This window comes from Camelus dromedarius, chromosome 3 (assembly GCF_036321535.1).
Source record: "Camelus dromedarius isolate mCamDro1 chromosome 3, mCamDro1.pat, whole genome shotgun sequence".
In the NCBI taxonomy this organism is placed as follows: Eukaryota; Metazoa; Chordata; class Mammalia; order Artiodactyla; family Camelidae; genus Camelus; species Camelus dromedarius.
In genome coordinates this window covers 99,883,946-99,904,166 of record NC_087438.1, presented here as the reverse complement: position 1 = coordinate 99,904,166, position 20,221 = coordinate 99,883,946, and the positions used below count along the sequence as shown (strand labels likewise).

General features: G+C 50.2%; 1 protein-coding gene across 2 annotated transcripts in view; it reads left to right on the top strand.

The window, feature by feature from the left end:
• The window catches only part of FGF1 (fibroblast growth factor 1), a 94,841-nt gene that overhangs the window by 1,437 nt on the left and 73,183 nt on the right, over nucleotides 1–20,221 (top strand). The window contains exon 2 of one of the 2 annotated variants that reach the window (XM_031449253.2): nucleotides 8,976–9,117. The exons of the other annotated variant lie outside the window; for it this stretch is intronic. The gene's annotated coding sequence lies outside the window, so the exon portion shown is untranslated. The remainder of the gene's footprint in view (nucleotides 1–8,975; nucleotides 9,118–20,221) is intronic. 2 annotated transcript variants of the gene reach the window in all.

The window sequence follows — 20,221 nt, the reverse complement described above, 5'->3', positions numbered from 1 at the left end:
CAGGAGGACTCGCCCCTCCTGAGATGGCCACCAGCAGCTCCCTGTGGTGTCTGACACATACTAGGTGCTTCCAACTAATCAACAAACAAACAGCCTCCCTAAATAGCTTAGAGAGGATGGCTAGATTACTTGAGATCCTTAATTCTGATTTTGTAAGTGCTATGATAATAAGGACAAACATTGATGGAGCTCTGCAATGTAGACGGGATTGTGTGCAGTAAACAAGCATCCTCTCCCGTAATCCGCACAGTGACCCTGCAAGGTAAATACTGCTATTACCCCCATTTAACAGATGGGGAAACTGAGTCTCAGAAAGCTTCTCCTAGTTCAGAGCTAGGAAGTGGTGGCATGGGGGTTAGAACCCAGGCATGCCTGCCATCTCCTCCCCTATTAAATTCCTCATTTACATGCTTATCAGTGGCCGCACTTTCTGCTGCCTGATTTTAAAGAGCAAGGGGCACAGGTGACTGATCAGAGAGCGCAAGGAAGCTCAGATGTTTTCCCACCCCTCTTCTGCCACTATTACCTAATGATTTCCGCTAAGTGGGGGGGTCCTCATCAGACTGTACCTAGGGGTGAGAGGTCAAACCTCTACTCCAGAGCCAACAAGAAGGTCAGGGCCATGAGGATTTCACAAAAGGAGGTATCCCTGGGGCTCTGTAGAGAGTGAGCTGCTTTTTGGTTAAATGAGGTCTTGGCTTAGAGTGGTCCTTGGAGAGATGTTAGTTGGAGGGTGGGCTTTAGAATTTAAGTTTGCCCATCTGGCTGCCCATCACTGGGCATGGCCCTGACCTTCCTCCTGCTCCCTGAACAGGGTGACCAGGCAGGGGCCTCCCTCAGAGGGCGGCTTGCAGGATTTGGAAAGCAACCAAAGTTGGATCACAGGGGAAACCCAAATCTTAAGTAAATGGTATTTTTTATACCATCTGTGCCTCTGCACCCAACCACTGGCCTCGGGGTTGATATAGTCACCCGTGGTGCTGGGCAAGCCCTTGGTCTGAGGGTATCTTGTTTCTCTGATGCACACGAGCCCATCCTGTGGGTTAGCACCTTCTCAACAGAAGATCCTATTTGGTCCACGTCATTAATCCTCATGATATTCCTGAGAGCCCGAGAGCTGGTGTTCTTACAACCGAGGCGCACCGAGATGAAGTCACATCCCAGATCACACAGAAACAGAGAGGGGCCGGGCTCAGGGCAGAGGGGCTCTAAGGTCTTTGGAATCCAGACCTGCTTTGCTTCCCCACAAGATCACGAGAGAACAAAACTAAAACCAGAAGAATTGTATAGGCTAAGTAAAATGCTTTGGGTAAATCTTTAAGGGAAAAATCATCACTAGACCAAATAGAAATAAAAACATACGTTCACACAAAAACTTGTGCATAACACACTGGGACATTATGCTGTAGACCAGAAATTGACACATTGTAACTGACTATACTTCAATTAAAAAAAAAAACAACTTGTACACAACACAAATGTTTACAGTAGCATTACTCATGATAGGAAACAAGCCAAATGTCCATTAACTGATGAATGCATAAATAAAATGGGGCATATCCGTACAGTGAAATATCATTCAGCAGTAAAAATGAATGACATTCGGATACATGCTACAATATGGATGAATTTCAAAGACATAATGATTTTTCAGGAAAAGAAACTCATAGTGTATGACCCCATTTATAATGGCCAGAATAGGCAAATCTAGAGAGACAGGAAGTGGACGAGTGGTTGCCTAGGCCTGGTGGGAGGGAGGAATGGGGAGCGATTGCTAATGTGTAAGGGGTTTCTTTTAAGGATGACAAAAAATTCTAAAGCAGACAGTGGTGATGGTTGCACAACTTTGTGAATATACTAAAACCACTTAATTGTATACTTTAAATGGGTGAACTGCATGGTATGTGAACTATATCTCAATAAAGTTATTCCAAAAACCCCCAAACCATGGCTAATGAAATGATTAATGCAGTGACAGGACTTCGCAGAAGGATGTGGTCTGACCCTGCCTGCTCCGATAAGATTGTCTCGTCCCATAGCTTGGCCACAGGCCACCCAGACAATTCAAATGGAAAGAATACAGATGGAAAAGATGGGGTCCATAGATTTCTCCCCAGAGTCTAAACTAGGAGGACCTTTTTTCCTCTTTCTTGTACAGATCGTTTTAAATTGTACAAAATCAATCTTACTATTCTATTTTGGTTTCTGGGTTTCAAATCATGCTTCAAAACGTTCCCCATTCAAAGATGGTAAATCTTATTACCTAATGATTTCCGCTAAGGTTTTCTCTAATGTTTTCCTCTAAGGGTTGTCTTATTATATTTAAACCTCTGATTCATCAGGAATTTAAATGACAAACTGGGATCCAGGTTGTTTTGATTTGTTTTGCCAAATGGCTAGCCAATGATTAGATCAGGAGTTTTGAATCTGAGATTAAAATGGACTTGGGGCATCTTGTAGCTTCCTGAAATTCAGTGTGAAATCGGGTGTGTGTGTGTGTGTATGTTTATTTTTCTGGGGACAGGGTTATAGGTCTTGTCAGACTCTCTGGGGTCTTCTGACCCACAGAAAGACCACTGGTTCCTACATTTCATAACCTGTGGCCCAGGTAGACAAGCTGTGTGCATTCCAGTGCACCGGGGCCTAATCCAAACCAACAGGACAGCTGTTAAACAATTGTGGGGAAAGCCCTCGGGACAGTTCTCTGTCACATGTCAAGCGAGAGTCCCACTCCTTGTGGGTTTGGTGTTTTCAGAGAACAAGAGGTGTCTCTCACTGGTCCCCTTGGGCTGATAACACTTTTGGTTTCCAATCATCTGCTAACACATCAATGGAGCTGAAAAACCATTTCAGCTGACAGAACTTGGGGCACTCCTGTCACAAAGAATTTGAGGAGGTTTACTGTCCAATAAATATAAATAAGTGATGTCATGGAAACTGCCATTCCAAAGAAGGTAGCAGATCCTTCTGTGCAGACTTGTGCAATCACATTAGAAACATATACACCACACCCACGGGATTCTAGGCACTGTCTAGACTGGTGGTTCTCAAGTCTGGTCCGCGGACCAGCAGCAAAAATATATCCAGATGATTGGATAAAGAAGCTGTGGGGTTTGTGTGTGTGTGTGTGTGTGTGTGTGTGTGTGTGTGTACACGTACACAATGGAATACTACTCAGTCATAAAAAAGAATAAAATAATGCTAGTTGCAGCAACATGGATGGACCTGGAGATCATCATTCTAAGTGAAGTGGGCTGGAAAGAGAAAGAAAAATACCATATGATATCACTTATATATGGAATCTTAAAAAAAAAAAGACACAAAGGAACTACTTATAACTTAGACAATTGAGCTCTTGAATATGTGTGTAAGCACATTTGACTGTCCTTTATGATTAGATGACCACATTCTGTTGATTCTTATTTTGTGGTTGGCTCTATTCCTTTGGTAACTATGTAAGTTTAAAAAGCTAGAGCTCTAAACTGTTCTTAGAAATAATGATCAGTACATATATATAAACTAAAAATAAGTGCTGTATATTGTATGTATGTATGTATTTACATGCAATATAATGTATATGTGCAAACTGTTAACAATTCTACCTAATAAAAATGAAAAATGAAAAAAAAACAGTGTCACCTGGGAACTTGTTAGACAGGCAAGTTCCCAGGCCCACAACAGACCTACTGATTTAGAAACTCTGGGGTTGGGGTCCAGCCATCTGTGCTTTTGATGAAAACACCCTCCTGATGATTCTGATGCACATTCAAGTTTGAAAACCATCAGTACAAGGACTGGGAATATAATGGTGAAAAGACAGATAAAATCTCTGCTCTCCTCAAGGACTTGACATCCCATGCGGAATGTGCAGTAGGAGGAGACAGAAAACAGACAAGTAAACAAATAACTGAACATGATCATTTTCAGACAGTAATAAGATCTATGAAGAAAAAGAAAGCAGGGGGATGTGATAGACACTGGTGAGGGGCTGATTCAGAAGAGGTGGTCAGGGAGGAGGGTCTGAAATGAGGCCAGAATGATAAGAAAGAGCCAGCCAAGTAAAGAACGGAGGGGCAGAAAATAAATGCGGACACTTCAGGCAGAGGGAACAGTAAGTGCAAAGGCCCTGAGGTAGGACCACACTTGGCCTGTATGAGGTGCAGCAAGGCTGGAACACAGTGAGGAGGAGAAAGAGTGCATCAGGGAGGGACTTGTGGAGGCAGGCAGTGGGAGCAAGCTTAGCTTTTGTTCTTAGTGCCAGAGAAAGGCACTGGATAGTCCTGACCAAAGAGAACAAGATCTGAGTTACCTTTTAGCAGGATCCCTCTGGAATGAACTGTAGGGGATAAGGGTAGAAGCAGGGAAGCCAGCCAGGAGGAAATTACAAGAATCCAGGCAAGGAACGCTGGTGATCAGGTGGTCTAGGCCAGCATGAAAGATCTATTATTACATGAGAAACAAACAATGCGGACATGGTGCCTAGAAAATGGCTTTTAAGCTGTGCACACATTCAAATGCATAGAGACATTTTTTCCCCTGAAAGGACCCAGAAAAAAAGTGAAGAATGATTATCTTTGGAAAGAAGGGGGTGAGTGAGGGTCATTTTATACCTTTCTGAACATTACACATTTTTATCATGTGCATAAAGCCTTACTTTCATTTGAAGACAAGATATTTTAAAATTAAAATAGGAAAACAGGATTGAGGAAGACACAGAATTGGCAACAGGTGATGAATATCAGAAAGAGAAAGCCTACTTCTCGTGGCTATGACCCTGTCCAAGCGTCCTCCCCCGAAGTCGCTGAGTGCCAGGCTGACGAACTGGGGCAAGCTCCTGTTCTTGGGTTACAGTGGGAGCAGAGCGAGGCACCTTCCCCACTGAGAACCTTTGGACCCCGTTCCTGTCCTGCAGCTCTGGTGATGTTTGTGTCTGTCAGGTCTCCTTGGGCAACCAATACAATTTCCTGTGAGCGTCTGCTGCGTTTCCCTGTGCCCTGTTTGTCAAATTGCTCCCCTCCGTCATCTTGGCAGCTGCTTCACCATGAGGCCAGCATGCCCTTCATTTAATTGCATGATTGGGCATAAACAGAAGGAAATGCTTTGCTGGGGGTAGCGAGTGGCATGCAGCGTCTGATTTCTCCTGTCAGCTGATTAGGATTTGTTGAGTCCGAACAAGGTCAAATGAGATTAGAAAGAAAATGCAGTGTGTCTGGTATGCGTTTCCCATAACTGTATCATTTATGTAAACAGGATGAACCAAGGAGAAATTTTAAAGCAAATATTGAATGTCAGCCTCATGATTCAAGGACAAGAAGCCTGGGCTTATGTGTTATGCCTGGAGGGAAAGAAAATTTATTTACTGGGGACATTTTGAATCCTGCTGAATCTATCACACTCTGACTCTTCTTTTATGCCAGTGCAGTTAAAAAGTGATAGTTTTATGTCTGATTTTCAGAGGCACTGAGCACAAAATAAGAGAAACCACAGAAACGCCGCCGTCTACTTTCCCCCTGCTTTTAAAGCTCTCACAAGAGGTTTAGAGCCACTTTCTGTAATAGCAACTGCTGAAGTGCTTGGTAGTGAGTCAATCTTTTAGGACGTGGAAGGAAAAATCTCACCTCCAGCATCAGCCACAACATCCTAGACGTGCCTGATTCGGGCCAAGGCCACACCTCTGTGGATAAACCTCCTGGGCTTCTACTGGGATTTCTTTGGTCCTCCCAATCGGTCATTTTCTTCCTTTCTCAAGCCCACCTCTGCAGTGCTAGTAAGCACACAGATAAGGTTTTTGGTTTTTGTTTTTCATTAAAGTATAGTTGATTTACAATATTGTGTTAGTTTCTGGTCTACAGCATAGTGATTCAATTATGCATATATATATTCTTTTTCATATTCTTTTTCATTATAGGTTATTATAAGCTATTGAATATAGTTCCCTGTGCTATACAGTAGGACCTTGGTGTTTGTCTGTTTTATCTATAGTAGTTTGTATCTGCAAATCCCAGACTCCTAATTTATCTCTCCCTCTCCTTTCCCCTTTGGTGACCATAAGTTTGTTTCCTATGTCTGTGAGTCCCTTTCCGTTTTGTAAATAAGTTCATTTGTGTCATTTTTGTAGATGCCACATATAAGTGATATCATCTGATATTTGTCTTTCTCTGTCTGACTTACTTCACTTAATATGACAATCTCTAGGTCCGTTCATGTTGCTGCAAATGGCATTATTTTACTCTTTTTTATGGCTGAGTAGTATTCCATTGTGTATATATACAACAACTTCTTTATCCAGTCATCTGTCAGTGGACATTTAGGCTGTTTCCATGTCTCGGCTATTGTAAATAGCACTGCTATGAACATTGGGGCGCATGTATCTTTTCAAATTAAGAGTTGCCTCCAAATATATGTGCAGGAGTAGGATTGCCGGATCATATGGCAAGTCTATTTTCAGGTTTTTAAGGCTATATAAGGTTTTAGTCACTGCAGAAATGACTTTAAAAGCGACCTAAGGGCTTTAAGGGATGATGTCATTTCTGTTACTTGTAAAGGCTGTCGCATCTCTTGGATGCTTAATAAGTGGCTTTGACAGCTGTTATTCCCATGGACTATCCCCTGGCCCGGAGCTGGAGGGCTGCTCTGAGGCCAGGCTTTTCAACTAGGTAGCCCCCACCCCTTCCCATGCTAAATAACGGAGGGGCTGGACAGCATTCACAGTATCGTGTCTCCTGACTCCAAGCCTCTGAACGTGTATTACTTAAAAGATAAATCTGGGTACTTGACACAGATGTTGAAATAAATACAGAACTTGAGGGACGTTAAAGTAAAACTTTAAAAAGTTCAATACTGAGGAGAATTATATTATAGAAGGTACTTTAAGGAACTGAGGAATCATGATTTCCCAGCATTTGGACAGGACCATTGCTGAACACCCGATATGTAATCAAGAAATTGGTTTCTCTTAGTAGCTAGTGCTCATATTTGCCTAAGAGCTGTGTGGTTTTTCAACTTTTTTTTTTTTCCTGAACAGTATTTCACAACTAGATGTAACCGAGAAATAAAATTAAAATAATGACTTACACTTGCATTACTGGTTTTCAAGGTGCTGTCATACACTTGGGCACCTTTGACTGTCACCGTAATCGTGTCAGCTTGCAGGGAAGCTGTGGTTAAGGTCTCAGGAACCCCCTTCAGGAGGGAGGGAGGGAGAGCCCGGAAGAGCTGGGCTGCCCAGGAGCGTGCAACGGCACAGTGTGGGCAGGCTCACAGGTGCTAGCCTGAGGCAGGAGACCCGGTTTCAGACCCAGCGAGGACTTAGTTAACTAGGGGTGCAACCTGGGGGAGACGCTGAGCCGTGTCTCTGTCCTCAGGGTCTTTAGGGTGTCTCCTAACTTTAAAATGTATCATTCCACGTGGTTAAAAAGAGCTCACACACACCCTGGATGTAGCAAAGCAATTCTCCAATATCGAGAAGACTGTCTGAAATATTTTCCTCTTTCTACGATTCAGAAGGTCTTCAGGAATCGTGCAGATACTCAAGAAGATTATTATTATTTTTTTAAAGCAAATTATCAGTGCCTTTGAGTATGTGGAAGCAGCCATTCATGGAGGTTCCTATTAATAAGGCTTGGAGAAATGAACTTTTTCTGTACCTCTCAAGTCCCTTTTGGGAGAACCACAGCTCACCCATTGTTGGCGCTATGTGTTGCTTCTGCCTCTAGTGCCCTGTCATAGGAGACGAGCTGCTCCGAGGCTCGTCCCTTCAGGAGGCATCTGAAGGCTTCCTGACTGCTCCCTGATGGGTTTAGGGAACAGGGTTCCACCTCCACCTTCCCAGAGGAGCGAGAGACCAGTGAGAATATTTCTAGTTCCAACAGGTCAACCTGTACCTCCTGTATGAATCATCAGGTGGGCAGGCTTGTGGGCGCGCACACGCGCACACACACACACACACACACACACACACACACACACACACACACACAGAGCTACACCTCCCAGGCTCCAGCGCCTGCATCACAAGGTAGGACTCTTCATCAGTTACAGGAAACTATTAATCATGTTTCCATTTGGTCTCTTCAAAGACACCTCCTGATCTGTATCCTTTCAGTCCAGTTTCTTTCCTCACCTTCTCACCCAAGAGTTATTTGCAGAGGCAGCTCCCCCTCTTCCCTACCCCATCCTGGCCTCGGGCATAAAGACGATGCCCGTGGTCCACTGAAGAAATCCCCACGCCTGAAGCTGGGCTCACCTGATGTTTTGCCTCGTTCAGCAGGGACAGGCTTGACCCCTGGTGGGAACGGGCAGAAAATGCTCTCTGCCGCCCCTCCCCAGCCCTAAACTGGATGGCCATGGCCTTGAGCAGCTTTGCAAAATGGGAACAGCATAGACAGACAGACACACATACACACACACTGCCACACACAGATATCTCCATCCTGCGCAGGGCTGCCAGAGGACACGCAGGGGAGAAAAGGACGCCCTCTTGTCCAGCAGCCTTCTGATTCCAGAGCAGTGTCTCTGAGCCACGACCTGCTGTTTCCCTGCCAACCGAGGCCTCAAAATAAACAGGAATCTGCTCAGACGGGCTAGTAGTCCATTCAGCTCAGCCATTTGCCCCAAGACAAACCACGCTAAAATAACACCCAGGAGAGTCGCTGCCGCTGTCTGTCTGCCGTCTCTGCCTTCCTTCCCCGCTGGCTCCGCTTCCCTGGGCCTGCTGCTGGCAGTCCGGGGCTGGGGGTGCTTAGAGCTCTGTGTGCATCCCTGTGGGCGGGGTCGGTGCGGGCGGGTGCCTAAAGGCAGGTCCCCTCAGCTGATCAGCCAGAGAGAGACCTACAGGCTGACCTTCTCAGCCCCCGCCTGCCTCCCTGCTTCCCACCCAGCCCTGCGGGACTGCTAGCCGGCTCTGTGGCAGGGTGTCTGGAGGCGGACCGGCAGCCTGATGTGCATGCCGGGGCCCGTCCTCGCTCCCCACACAGAGCCGCAGTCACCGGGAGGTTCAGATTGCCAGCTCGGGGCTGCAGCGCGGTGACAGTGACAACGCAGAGCAGCCCAGACCGGGTGGATTCTCTTTCCCCTCGGCCGGAGAGGGGCGCAGCCCTCAGCCTGCAAGCTCTTCGGGTAAGAATCAAGATTTCTATTCTGGGGAGTAGAGAGCAGGTTATATCCAGAGCTGAGGTGGAGTGTGTGTGTGCGTGTGTGTGTGTGTGTGTCCATCCCAGTGAAAGTAAAAGACTGCCTGGAAATAAAGAAGGGCTGGCTGATGGCACAGGCATGTAAAAATAGCGCCCGGAGTGCAGGGACTGTAAGAATTGTCATGCACCACGCTGCCCCCTTTACCTTCATCCTCCCACTGCCGGGCCATGAGGGCTGGAGGGATGGAATGGTCTCATTCACTAAAGTGCTGGACGCAGCCTTTGTGGTCCAGCAGAATGCTGTGGCCTTAGCCTGGCTGGCTTGATTACGCTTGTCACACTCACCCTCTTAGGTAGCCTGGAAATTCAGCTGCCTAGAAATCTGGTCTACTGGGTGGGCACCTTAGATTTGATCAACCTTTTGATATAAAAGTTGGGCTGAAATATAGGATTATCTGAGTGTGTCTGCGAGGCTGATATTCCAATGGCCCCGTGGGTCACCTGGATTACTTCTTACCTGCCTTCCGATCTTCTTTGAAAACCACATCCCCATTTCAGGGCTCCTCCAGATAGGTACCGGCAGAGGAGGAACAGGAATGGCTAGCCACTGGGCACATTCTCTGGCAGTGATGCTGTCCACACCCACGTCACTGGGACATGCCAGAAGTATGCAAGGCTTCTAAATGCCTGAAAAATCCAGACCTCCAGGTGCTGGGGTGGGAATCTCAGGCATTTAATTGAGGACTCATTTTTTCAGAGACCCAGGAGGGCACCCACTTAGCTTGCCTCTCAGGTCCAAGAGCTTGCTCTGTGCTTCTGCAGATGCAAATGCTCTGGGCTCTCTCTAGCTGTTTCAATCCACGCCCATTTTCCTGCCTTCCTTTCTGCTTTGGTGACTGGCACTTTCCCTTTCATTCACTACAGGAATGCAATTGTTTATGGTTTAACTCTGAGAACACCAGCGGGTGGATGCAAGCATCCGGGCAGAGGGTGAACCGGGCTCTGAGTGAGGGTGAGCCCGCCCAGCGGTGGCAAAGGGTTGGAAAGAAATCAGCTTTGCAGAGTGGTGTCTAGCAAAGGGCTGGCCGGCTGTTTCCCGGGGCTGTCTGGGTGAATGAGTGCGGATGTGGCTGGAGACTGTGATTCACAGTCGCAAACTCCCTTTGTTTTCTTTGTGTTGGTCACTGAGGGCTTCCGAGGAAATTCCCCTTTTGAGATTGTGTATTTAAAGGCGAGGTCACCAGATCTGCAGCTGAGGGCAGCAGGTGAACTCAGGGAGACTGTTTTCTGTGGATCCTCCTTTTTAGTGTGAGGAAATGGATTTGCAAAGGCAGTGTTTAATGAAAAGCAAAGTTAATATGCAAAAAATGAAGGGAGGAAACATTGAGTTTCTTGTAAACTTCCTCCCAGATCTGGTGTGCACATACACATATATGCCTTGCCTGGTCCAAAAAGGACTTAAGGAAGCACTATCCAGTTCATTCAGTGGTTTGATTTTACAGGCAGGTGGCACGGACTATGATGATGATATTTCCCTGGTGACAGTGGACAGACATCCATATGCTCCACCTACATCTAGCGAAGGGATGTCTGTTACCAGGACAGAGATGTGCCTGCTCCCTTGGCTGACATGCATTCTGTGCACCCTGAATAAACTATTAAGGCTCATAGAGCCGCCAGCCCCGCTGTGCGAGCTTCCAGGAGTCAGGGATGATGCAGAGGGGAAGGCACACCCCTTCCACCTCATCAAATAGGCGTTGCTTGGCTCACGCAGTACTCCTTGATTTAAGCTACTGGAAAAATAATCTGTAGTCATTTGTGCCACAGACATACCCCATTTTAGGTAAATCTGACACCTATCCATGACACATAAATTGTAGGTGAATGACTATTTTTCCTTAAGAAAGGGTTCACTCATCTAGTTCACTGAGTACTGACAAGGTGTCCCTTCACAAACTGGATGCGGCCCACTCAACCACAGAGAAAGGTGGGGACCTACCTGGGTTGACAGGATGTCCAGCTCAGCTGGGAGGTAAGGAGTCCAAGGTCTAAGGACAAGGACAAGCATCTGGGCCAGCAGCCTAGAGCAAGAGGAGAGGGAGGGAGGGAACAGTAAGCATTTTGGTTCCTAAATGTCACTACTTAAGAGAAGCAGCAGAATATAGTGGCTCAGTGCACAGATTCTGCAACCAGGCAAAGTCCGGGGTTCAAACTCGGACTCTGACACTTACTAGGTCTGACCTTGTGCCTCAGTTTCTTCATCTGGAAAATGGGGGTAATAAAGTACCAACAATGCTACTGAGAGGATCTAATGTGTAATACTCTTAGCACAGTGCTTGGTTTCTAGTGAGTACAGCCTAAGTATTGACCATTATTGTTACTATTATTATTGCTGAAAGGTAGGTTCTAAAAAGGCTGCTCACAAGTCTGTTTGTTGCAAGGTCCAAAGTGATGCCCTGAGTGACCACCAGGGCCATCTTCCGGGCAGCATGGAGGTGCTTTTGCTTTGGCATGGACTTTTGCTTGAGTCTCTGAGCTTTCAGAACAGAAGAGCTTCTGTCCTGGCGGCCAGGCTTTCTCGAGCCCCTATACGAGGCAGGCGCTGTGCTTGACTTTACGTGTGCGACCTCGCCGGGTTCTCGTACCAACCCCATGAAGTAGGGCTGTTCCAGCGGCGCGAACTGAGCTTCAGGGGCTGGTCCGTTTGCCTTCGGTCACACAGTTACCAAGTGGCAGAGCCAAGCTGACACCCAGGCTGTGCTCCTAACAGGTGTGCCGACTCTGTTTTGGGGGAATCACTGGAGGTGTCCTGAGAGGCAGGTGGGGTTTGGTGACAGGTGAAATTCAGCAACAGCTGGTATCTGGAGGCCCTAGAAAGTAGGCCAGGGCTTGGAAGCTCTGCCAAGATGTGGCAGGATCTCGGCCTTGACCTTAGGGACTGAGTGTTTGGAAATAGGATATGAACATAGGTCCTGGGGGACAAGGTGGGCCTCAGGCTTTCCTGAAACAGGTCGTGGATGGTGCCTAGAAAGAAAAGGAATGGTGCCTGACAGCAGAGATGGGGGCACAGCCAGGATGCTGGGCCAGGGCTCCCTCCAGCCTAGGGTCACAGGTCATCTAGAGCTAAGGCTGAGCTCAAACTGGGTGACTCCAATTGTGGAGAGAGGAGGGATGGGCAATCCAGAACTCAGCATCTGGGTGCAGTGAAGTTTATGATGTAAAAAGCTTGATTTGCCAACGCAGTCCCTCTAAGTGGAAGATTTAAAACACGAGACACAGATTTGTTTTACGTGTATTTGCTCAAGCCCACCTCTCTGACTTCATCCAAGGAAAGCTGGTGATGGGGACAGGTGTGCGGGTTGCACCGACCTGGCACCAGGGCTGTGTGGATGTCGGGGCTACTGATGGGCAGGACTCAGCTCCGCCGCTCCAGGACCTGTGCTCTGGCCTGGGGGTTTTCAAACATGAATGTGCAGAAGAATCCCGGGGGATCTTGTTTAAAACCTCAGGTTCCTGGGACCCACCCGTACCAGTCTTGATTTAGCCAGGTTCATGAGGGACTCAGGATTCTGCCTTTTCTGGGTGGGGCCTGGTGGGGCCTGACACCTTCGGTCCCCAGGCCACAGCTGAAGAAGCCGAGGGCTGACCGTTGTTCAGGTTCCCTTGTCTTCATGGCTGTTAATGAGAACAGAGTCGTGCGACCTGAGTCGGTGGCGATAAGCCTCTTCTCTGTCATGGCCTTCTTCCTGAACCACCACTGGGCTTGGGCTAGACCCCCACTGCTCATAATACCGAGGCCAGCACACCGTCTGCCAGGGGGGTTTCTGTGGGCCGGGCACAGTGCTGAGCTTCACAACAAGTGAGAACGAAGGCCCTGCTGCCAGTAAGTGGCTGATCTGCGATATGAGACCTGCAGATGACCAGGGCAAAGGCATGGCACCTCGAGGCAAGTCGGTGAACGTAGCTTTCACTCTTTGTAGGTTCAACCCTCCTTTCTCACTCTGGGCTGTCTTTCTCTTCACATTCTGTCTTGTCCACCCCCATTCCCAGACTCCCATTCGATTTCTTTGGAAGATGATGTAGCCTGTGGTTCCCTATTTTTCTCTCATTCATTAAGTCAAAAAGGGCTGGAGCAATGGGTGGATGGAAGGTAGGTGTTATGGGTTGAGTCGTGTCCCCCTCAAACTCATATATGGAAGTCCTGACCCAGGTATTTCAGAATACGACCTTACTTGGAGATGGCGTCTTTACAGAGACAGTCAAGTTCAAATGAGGTCATTAGGGTGGGTCCTAATCCAGAATGACGAGTGTTCTTACAAAAAGAGGGAACTGAGACACAGTGACATGCAGAGAGGGGAGACAAGGTGAAGACAGAGAGAGGATGGCCAGCTACGAGTCCAGGAGGGAGGGCTGGACCAGATCCTTCCCTCACAGCCCTCAGAAAAAACCAACCCTGTGGATACCTCAACTTTGGACTTCCGGCCTCCAGAACAGGGAGACGAGAAATTTCTCGTTTCGGCCACCCAGCTGGTGGTACTTGCCGTGGTGGCCTTAGAAAATGACTACAGTGGGAACAAGACTCCTAGGGCCCCCCTCGAGGCCCTGGGTGTGGGCTGATCTAGGTGAAGGCTGACGCCTTGTGCCAAGTTGTGGCAACTTCTTTTATAACTGTAAGTGCTTTTCTGTGGGCTTCTATAGTGTTCTGGGGAGCCACAGGCAGACAAAGCCCAGGAAGGAAGAAGGAATGCATAGAAAGCATGGAGGGGAAGAGGGGAAGTAGGGAAGGGAAAGCCAAGAACAAGGGAGGCAGGAGGAGAGAGAAGGAAGAGAGCGCGGGGACCGGGGTGGGCACGCTGGGAGCCACGCAGCTCGTTCGCGAGGCCCCTCCCATGTGCAGGGAAGGTGACAGTCCCACGTTCACGAAAGTCAGAGGCGAGGTGGGGCCACCGACGTGCAGCACGCGGTATCTCTCCTGAGCGGCCCCCTGAAAGCAGAGGGCAGAGTGCTGGACCCAGTCAGGGGTCTGGAGAAGCGTGGGCTGAGATGCGGAGGACAGGCGGGGGTCGAAAGGGCGAGGGCAGGGTGTGTCAGGTGGAGGGAAGAGCAAGAGCGGAGGTCTCTTGGTGTGAGGACTGCGGCTTCGCCGAGGGGCGGAGGGGATGCCGGCGTGGCTGGCAGGCGGGGGGGGGGGGGGGGGGGGGCACATTGAGACCTACGAGGCCGGATGATGGTGGCCATGGGGAGGACTTAGGCCGTTTGCCCAGGGCCGTAGAAAGCCAGAGAAGGGGCCAGTCCTCTGTAGGGCAAACTCTCATCTCCATAAAGGACAGAGGAGCTGGTGGCGTGGTTCAGCAGTGGGCCAGCGCTGACACAAGACAGCAGGCTTCCCGAGCTCACAGGTTAGGGTTGGCTACGTCACCATTAAGGGGGACAGTTCCAGGCCATTTGCCAAACAGCCTTCTGGCCACGGTCCCCGCCACGACAGAGCACCTTCTAGGTGCTGGTCATGGCCCCACGGGAAGGGTCTAAACAGGGACAATTCTCTCCCGTCACTGAGGCTTATTAGCAAGCTTGGCAGCCAGGCCGGGCCCACACTGGGCTGGACCAGGCGGCCCCATCTTTGGCATCATGTGATGGATGCGGAGAGGCCCTGTGAATATAAACTCTCGTTTGCTGGCTGAACTTTGCCTGAAGCTACAAGAGCCAGCGTGCTGTCAGGAGGCTAATTGTTCAGCAGGGCTGCAGCCAATGAGAGATTCAAGTCGTGGAGGGGAAAGAGGCGGGACACGAGGTCCAGGTGGACCCCCCTGAGGCACCAGGAGTGAAAGGGGGCAGAAAATGGGAAAGGGGGAGCGCAAAGGACTGGAAGCCAAAATTTGCTGTATTTGTGACTTCCCGCAAGCAGCAGCAGAGTGGGCCTGTGGTGGTAGGAGCTCCAGCTCGGTGTCTGGACCCTGGAGCCTCCGGGCCTCCGCCAGCAGACACACACCCCTGTTCCCATCACTGAGAAGCCTCTCACCCATGCCATCCTGCTGTGGGCAGGATCCATGGTGAGTCCCCACGTCAGAGTGACGCCCCACCGCAAAAAGAATTCCCTCCCCTTTCCTTTGAGCAGAGGGACTGGATTCGGCGAAGTGAGGGTGAGTTCGTGGGGCAGGTGGAGCACACTTTGGAGAAGAGCAGGGACCTTCAGAAGGCGAGAGAGCAGCCAGGAGGCCGCGTGGGGGGCAAGATCCCCCGACTCCCACCGCTCTCACCCCCTCTCCGCGCTCCAGCCCCGCTGGCCTACCTTCTGTGCCTCTGCTGCTCCACGCCCTTTCCTGCCTCTCGGGCTTCGGAGTTGCTGTTCCGCATGAGGGGCTTACCCCCCAGTTCTTCACAGGGCAGACGGCCTCATCCTGCAAGCCTGGCCTCTCACATCAACTCCACCAAGAGGCTTTCTCTCCTGGGGCTCTCCATCTCATCTCTGTCTCCTTCACGGCACTAACTCCCATCTGCTGTCAGTTTTTTACAAAGCTGCTACTGCTCCTCCTGCCCCTAGAGCGTAAGCCCCAGGAGGGCAGGACCTCGTCTGTCTGGTTCCCTGCTGGATCCCCAGGGCCTAGGGCAGGGCCGAGCCACACAGCAGGTGCTCAGTTCGAGTTGGTCCAACAAATGAAGGAGTCAATAGTTCAGTCTTGGGAGAGGGAAAGCCAAGACCACGGACGGCAGTGGGACCTCCCATCCTCTGTCACTCCTCGCATCTCTAGAAAAGGGGCGTGTTACCTCTGAAAGCAGCAAGTTTGCATCAAGGGTCTGACCCTGTCTCGGGCGGGCAGGCCCCTCGCAGTCCTCCCGGGACCCCGTGCTCCGTGCCAGCTGCTCTGGTTTTGTCGGCGTGGTCCCGTCTCTTTAGAGAACTCACTTTGGGACTCTGGAAAAATCCAGCCGAGTTGTATTATTCATGCCTGTAGACGAATAACTTCTTTTGGCTGATGGGCATCAAAGGCAGACATGTGACGTCAGGCATCCAGGAGGGAGACGCTGGCCCAGCGCGCTCTGGGCCTCGCATCCTCGGGGGTGGATGGAGCCGCTCAGCACCCCCCCTCCTCCCGCCGCCAGCGGTCTGATGGGCGCGGAAGCAGCATCAATTAATCAGTGTGCGCGAAGTGCTGCATCAGGACCTCGGGGGACACAGAGTTGCTAGAAAACGATGCTGTTCTTGTGCTTCCTCAGAATCCTCGTCAGAATTTAGAAACGGCACCTGGAGGATAGCTGAGGATGAAGGCTCCAGAGTCACTCCCTGGAGTCTACACAGCAAGCTGCAGCCCCTGGTAGAGCGGGTCCCTGGTTCGGGGTCACAGGCCGGGCTGGCCCCGGCTTCTCAGCCTCTATGCGAGGGTGGCACTGAAGTTAGAGGAGCGCAATGTTCCTTCTTCAGCCTCCGCTGGTGTTTCGTGTTTGAAGTGGGGATGTTTTGAGTGGCAGAGATGAAGGCCGGCTTCAGAATGGTTTCTTCCCAAGGACAAAGTTCCCACTCAGCTGGCTGCAAAGAACCTGGTGCCGTTCTCCCAGGTCGGGCCTGGGATGTCTCTGCCGAGGGCTGGGGACGCAGAGTCCTAAACTCCTCGGAAAGAGAGCTGCCACGGGGGACCAAGATGTCCCCTGACGGCTCCAACCCTGCCCCGTCTCTCTCATCACCCTCTCCTTATGTCAGGGTGACAGGCTGGGGGCCGGATGGCAGGCAGTATGAGGGTCGGGGCTGCTCGGGTTTGAATTCTGGCACTGACACGCAAAGCCGCGTGGCCCTAGCCACGTTCTGTAAGCTCTCCACTCCTATAAAAGAGAGGTAGTAATGGGGGTGTTGACAGGACTATGCGAGTTCATACAGGTGATGTCTATTTGAGGGGGAGTGTTAAATTATCGACTGCAGTCTTTACTCTCTCATAGGGCTGATTTAAGACTTAAGTGAGACAAAAATGTTTTAGTACATAACGCACAGCCCACAGTGTTTGCTCAACAAAACATTAATTATTATTGCCGCTGACAAGCTTTGCAGTCTGGCTGTTTTTTTGGAAGCCTTCCTAAGAATGTATTTGAACTAGAAAAAAATGGTTTTGGAACGTGAAGGTCACCCGGTGCCCTGCTGCTCCCCTGTCCGTCTTTTTTTGTTCCAAGGGACAATTATCACCCTGTGCTTTTTCAGCACTTAAAGCCCCCATGTCAGGAACCTAGAACTAGCCACGAAAGGGTGCAGGCATGGGGCAGACCCAGGCTCTGGGTTCAGTGGTTTTAAGCTGCAGGCGTTTGCAACAAACAATTGAAGGAGTGTTGACTTCAGCAAGACTCCTTGCTCAGTTCCCAAGAAGGCTTTGGGATTCCCACCCTTCCGGTGGGTGTGCGATTCCTTGGTGCGTGGACTCCTTCAAACTTTTGCTTGTGTCCCTCGGTCCTGGGCTCTGAGTTTAAATCCCTTGAAGGCTGACCACAGGATGAACGGGATGGTCTGCTAGAGGCTGTGAACTGAATGGCCATCTTGCATTCAGGCAGCCTGACGCCCCGCCCTCGTGAGTGACCTCGGGTAAGGAACTGGTCCTCTCTGTGTTCTGGTTTCCTTCTCTGCGAGAGCTCCTCTCTAGATGGGGTTGTGGAGGTTATTAGGGGGGTGTGGAGAGCTGCAGCTATCTCTCTCCATACTTGCTAATTTCCTTCCCCTTCCTCTGTGGCCCTCCAGACCATCACAAAGAGGAGAATATGGAAAAACCCAGTGGTGATCAATGTTTTAGAGGTTTGCAAATATACCCTTGCACTAGGTGACCATGACCACATCACTTGGCTTCTGGAGCAGCACAGAGAGATGGATTACGGGAAAGGGTCCAGGTCACAGCCTGGAGGAGGGGATGCTGGCAGCCCCCACGCTCAGCCCAGCCCATTCTTGACCACACAGACCAGGCCCAGAGGATGGATTTTCAGCCCGTAGCTCTCCTGGGTCGCCAGACTTCTCTCTAAGGCCTTAAGATTGATGGTCTCCCATCACGGAGGTGGACCCCTTCCTGACACACTCTGACCTTCCCCAGATGCCTGCCTACCTCCCACTGCGGCCTGAGGGTTTAATACACATCTGGTTCTGGGTGGATCTAAATGCACACAGCGCAGCCGCGGGGAGCGCGTTTCCTAGGCAATGTCCAAGTTGTTTCTAGTGACCCATTGACCTGACCCTCCCCGCCTTGCTTTGCCCTAGAACTGAGCCAAGATTTTGGAGGGCGGCTACACCTTGGGATGGCTGGCCGGGGTCCTGCTGTGGTGGGAGGTTCAGATCCCACGCTGGGATGGGCCCTGGGGAAGGTCAGGGGGAGGGTGAGCCAAAGCAGGCTTCGCCTCCATGTGGCCTCCTGCCTCCCCCTCTTCCTCTGACAGCACGGCAGGGGTGTAGGGGCCCCTGCTTTAGGAGGTGGAAAGCACAGCTCTTCTTAAAAAAACTACGACCAGCTCTTGCTCTAGGATGGAAGCATCTCTGAGCCGGTTAAGCCGTTTCAAACACTGCAGCTCAAGAGGGAGACCTCCGGGAACTAATGAGGCATCCCACCTTCGTCAGACTCCAGCAGCCGCAAAGCCAGTGTTTTCCTGGAGGCGAGGTTGCTTCCTCTTCCTGGCCGGTCCCACATCCGGCTGGGCCCGTGCTGGCCAGCTCCTGTTTCTCATTATCTCTCCCTCATCCTCTTGAAAGGCTTCTCACTCCGCCCAGGGGGGTTATTTTGAAACCTGCACAGTAATGTGAAGGCTGAGCAGGACACACTGGCCACAGGCACAGGGGACCTGGGCTGCTGGGAGAAGAACCCTTCTTCTCGGAGACTCCCTCCCTCTCGCCCTTCTGTAGGCACTGGGCACCTTGTCCATGAGGGGCCCTGCCCTGAGGATACAACAGTGAAGAGACGGACATGGTCCCTACCTTTGAGGAGCTCACATTCTTATGAAGCAGAGGAGTAGGGGACAGAGTATACGTGTTCTCACACACACACACACACACACACACACACACACACACACACACACCCAAGTAAGCTCACCAATAAAGAAATGAAATAAGCAGAAATTGTGATGAGATCTACAAAGGAAATAAATAGGTACTGGAACAAGAGAAGCTGTTATAAATTAGGTGGAAAGGGCAGGGCCCTCTAAGGTGGCACTGGAGCAGAGATCAGAAGACCAAGGCGCCCCAGGCACGCAAAAAGGATGGGTAAAGGCTATTCTTCATAGAGGGAATAACCGGCAATAAGGCCCCGAGGTGGGCAAGAGCTTGCGTGTTCTAGAATCCAGCAGAAGTCCAGGACACCTCAAGCAGCGTGGGCAAAGCGGGGAAGGGTTGAGATGAGACTACGGAGGTGAATAGGGACCAGATCGTGCAGAGTGCAGGCATGCAGAGTTTGGGCTTTATTCTGAATGCACTGGAAAGCCACTGGGGGATTAGAATTAGAGGTGACATGTGACAATGGACATTTTAAGACCGTCATTTGGTCCTTAGTGGAGATTTGACTCTAAGAGGGGCCAGAGGGAAGGCAGGGTATGAGCTGGGAAGACTGGGAGCCATGGAGAAAGGAGACGATGGGGGTTGAGGCTGGAGTGGGGCAGCGCCACCACCAGAAACAGGCTGGCTCTGGCAGGAATTAGCCGGCTACTGGACATCTTGCTTTCAAAGAGCTCAGGGAGCAGAGCTAGTCAGAGCTGGTCAGTATAAGCAGCAGGGTGTTGACCTCCTGGTGCCTCTAACCAGCCATGTTTATTAGGTTTCCAAGCACAGGTAAGATCTTTGTCCAACACTGGCTCCCAAGGGTTTGTGAAAGGTGTAGAAATCCTCTGGTCTCTCCTCACACCACCGCAGCCCTCTGTCCTTTACAGCTTTGGCTATGAGGCCAAATGCCTTTGACTGAGTGATCTCACCTACATGCGAATCTCAAAGATGACTTTAAACGCCCGAATGCCCTAAACAGTGGTCCCTGCTCGCCAAGAGAAACACAGCTACGTTCTACTCCTTGGAAGAAAGGAGACAGAAGACGAAACAGAACAGAAATGTAGCCATTCTACATAGAGTAATAGTAGTAATCGTTCTTCTC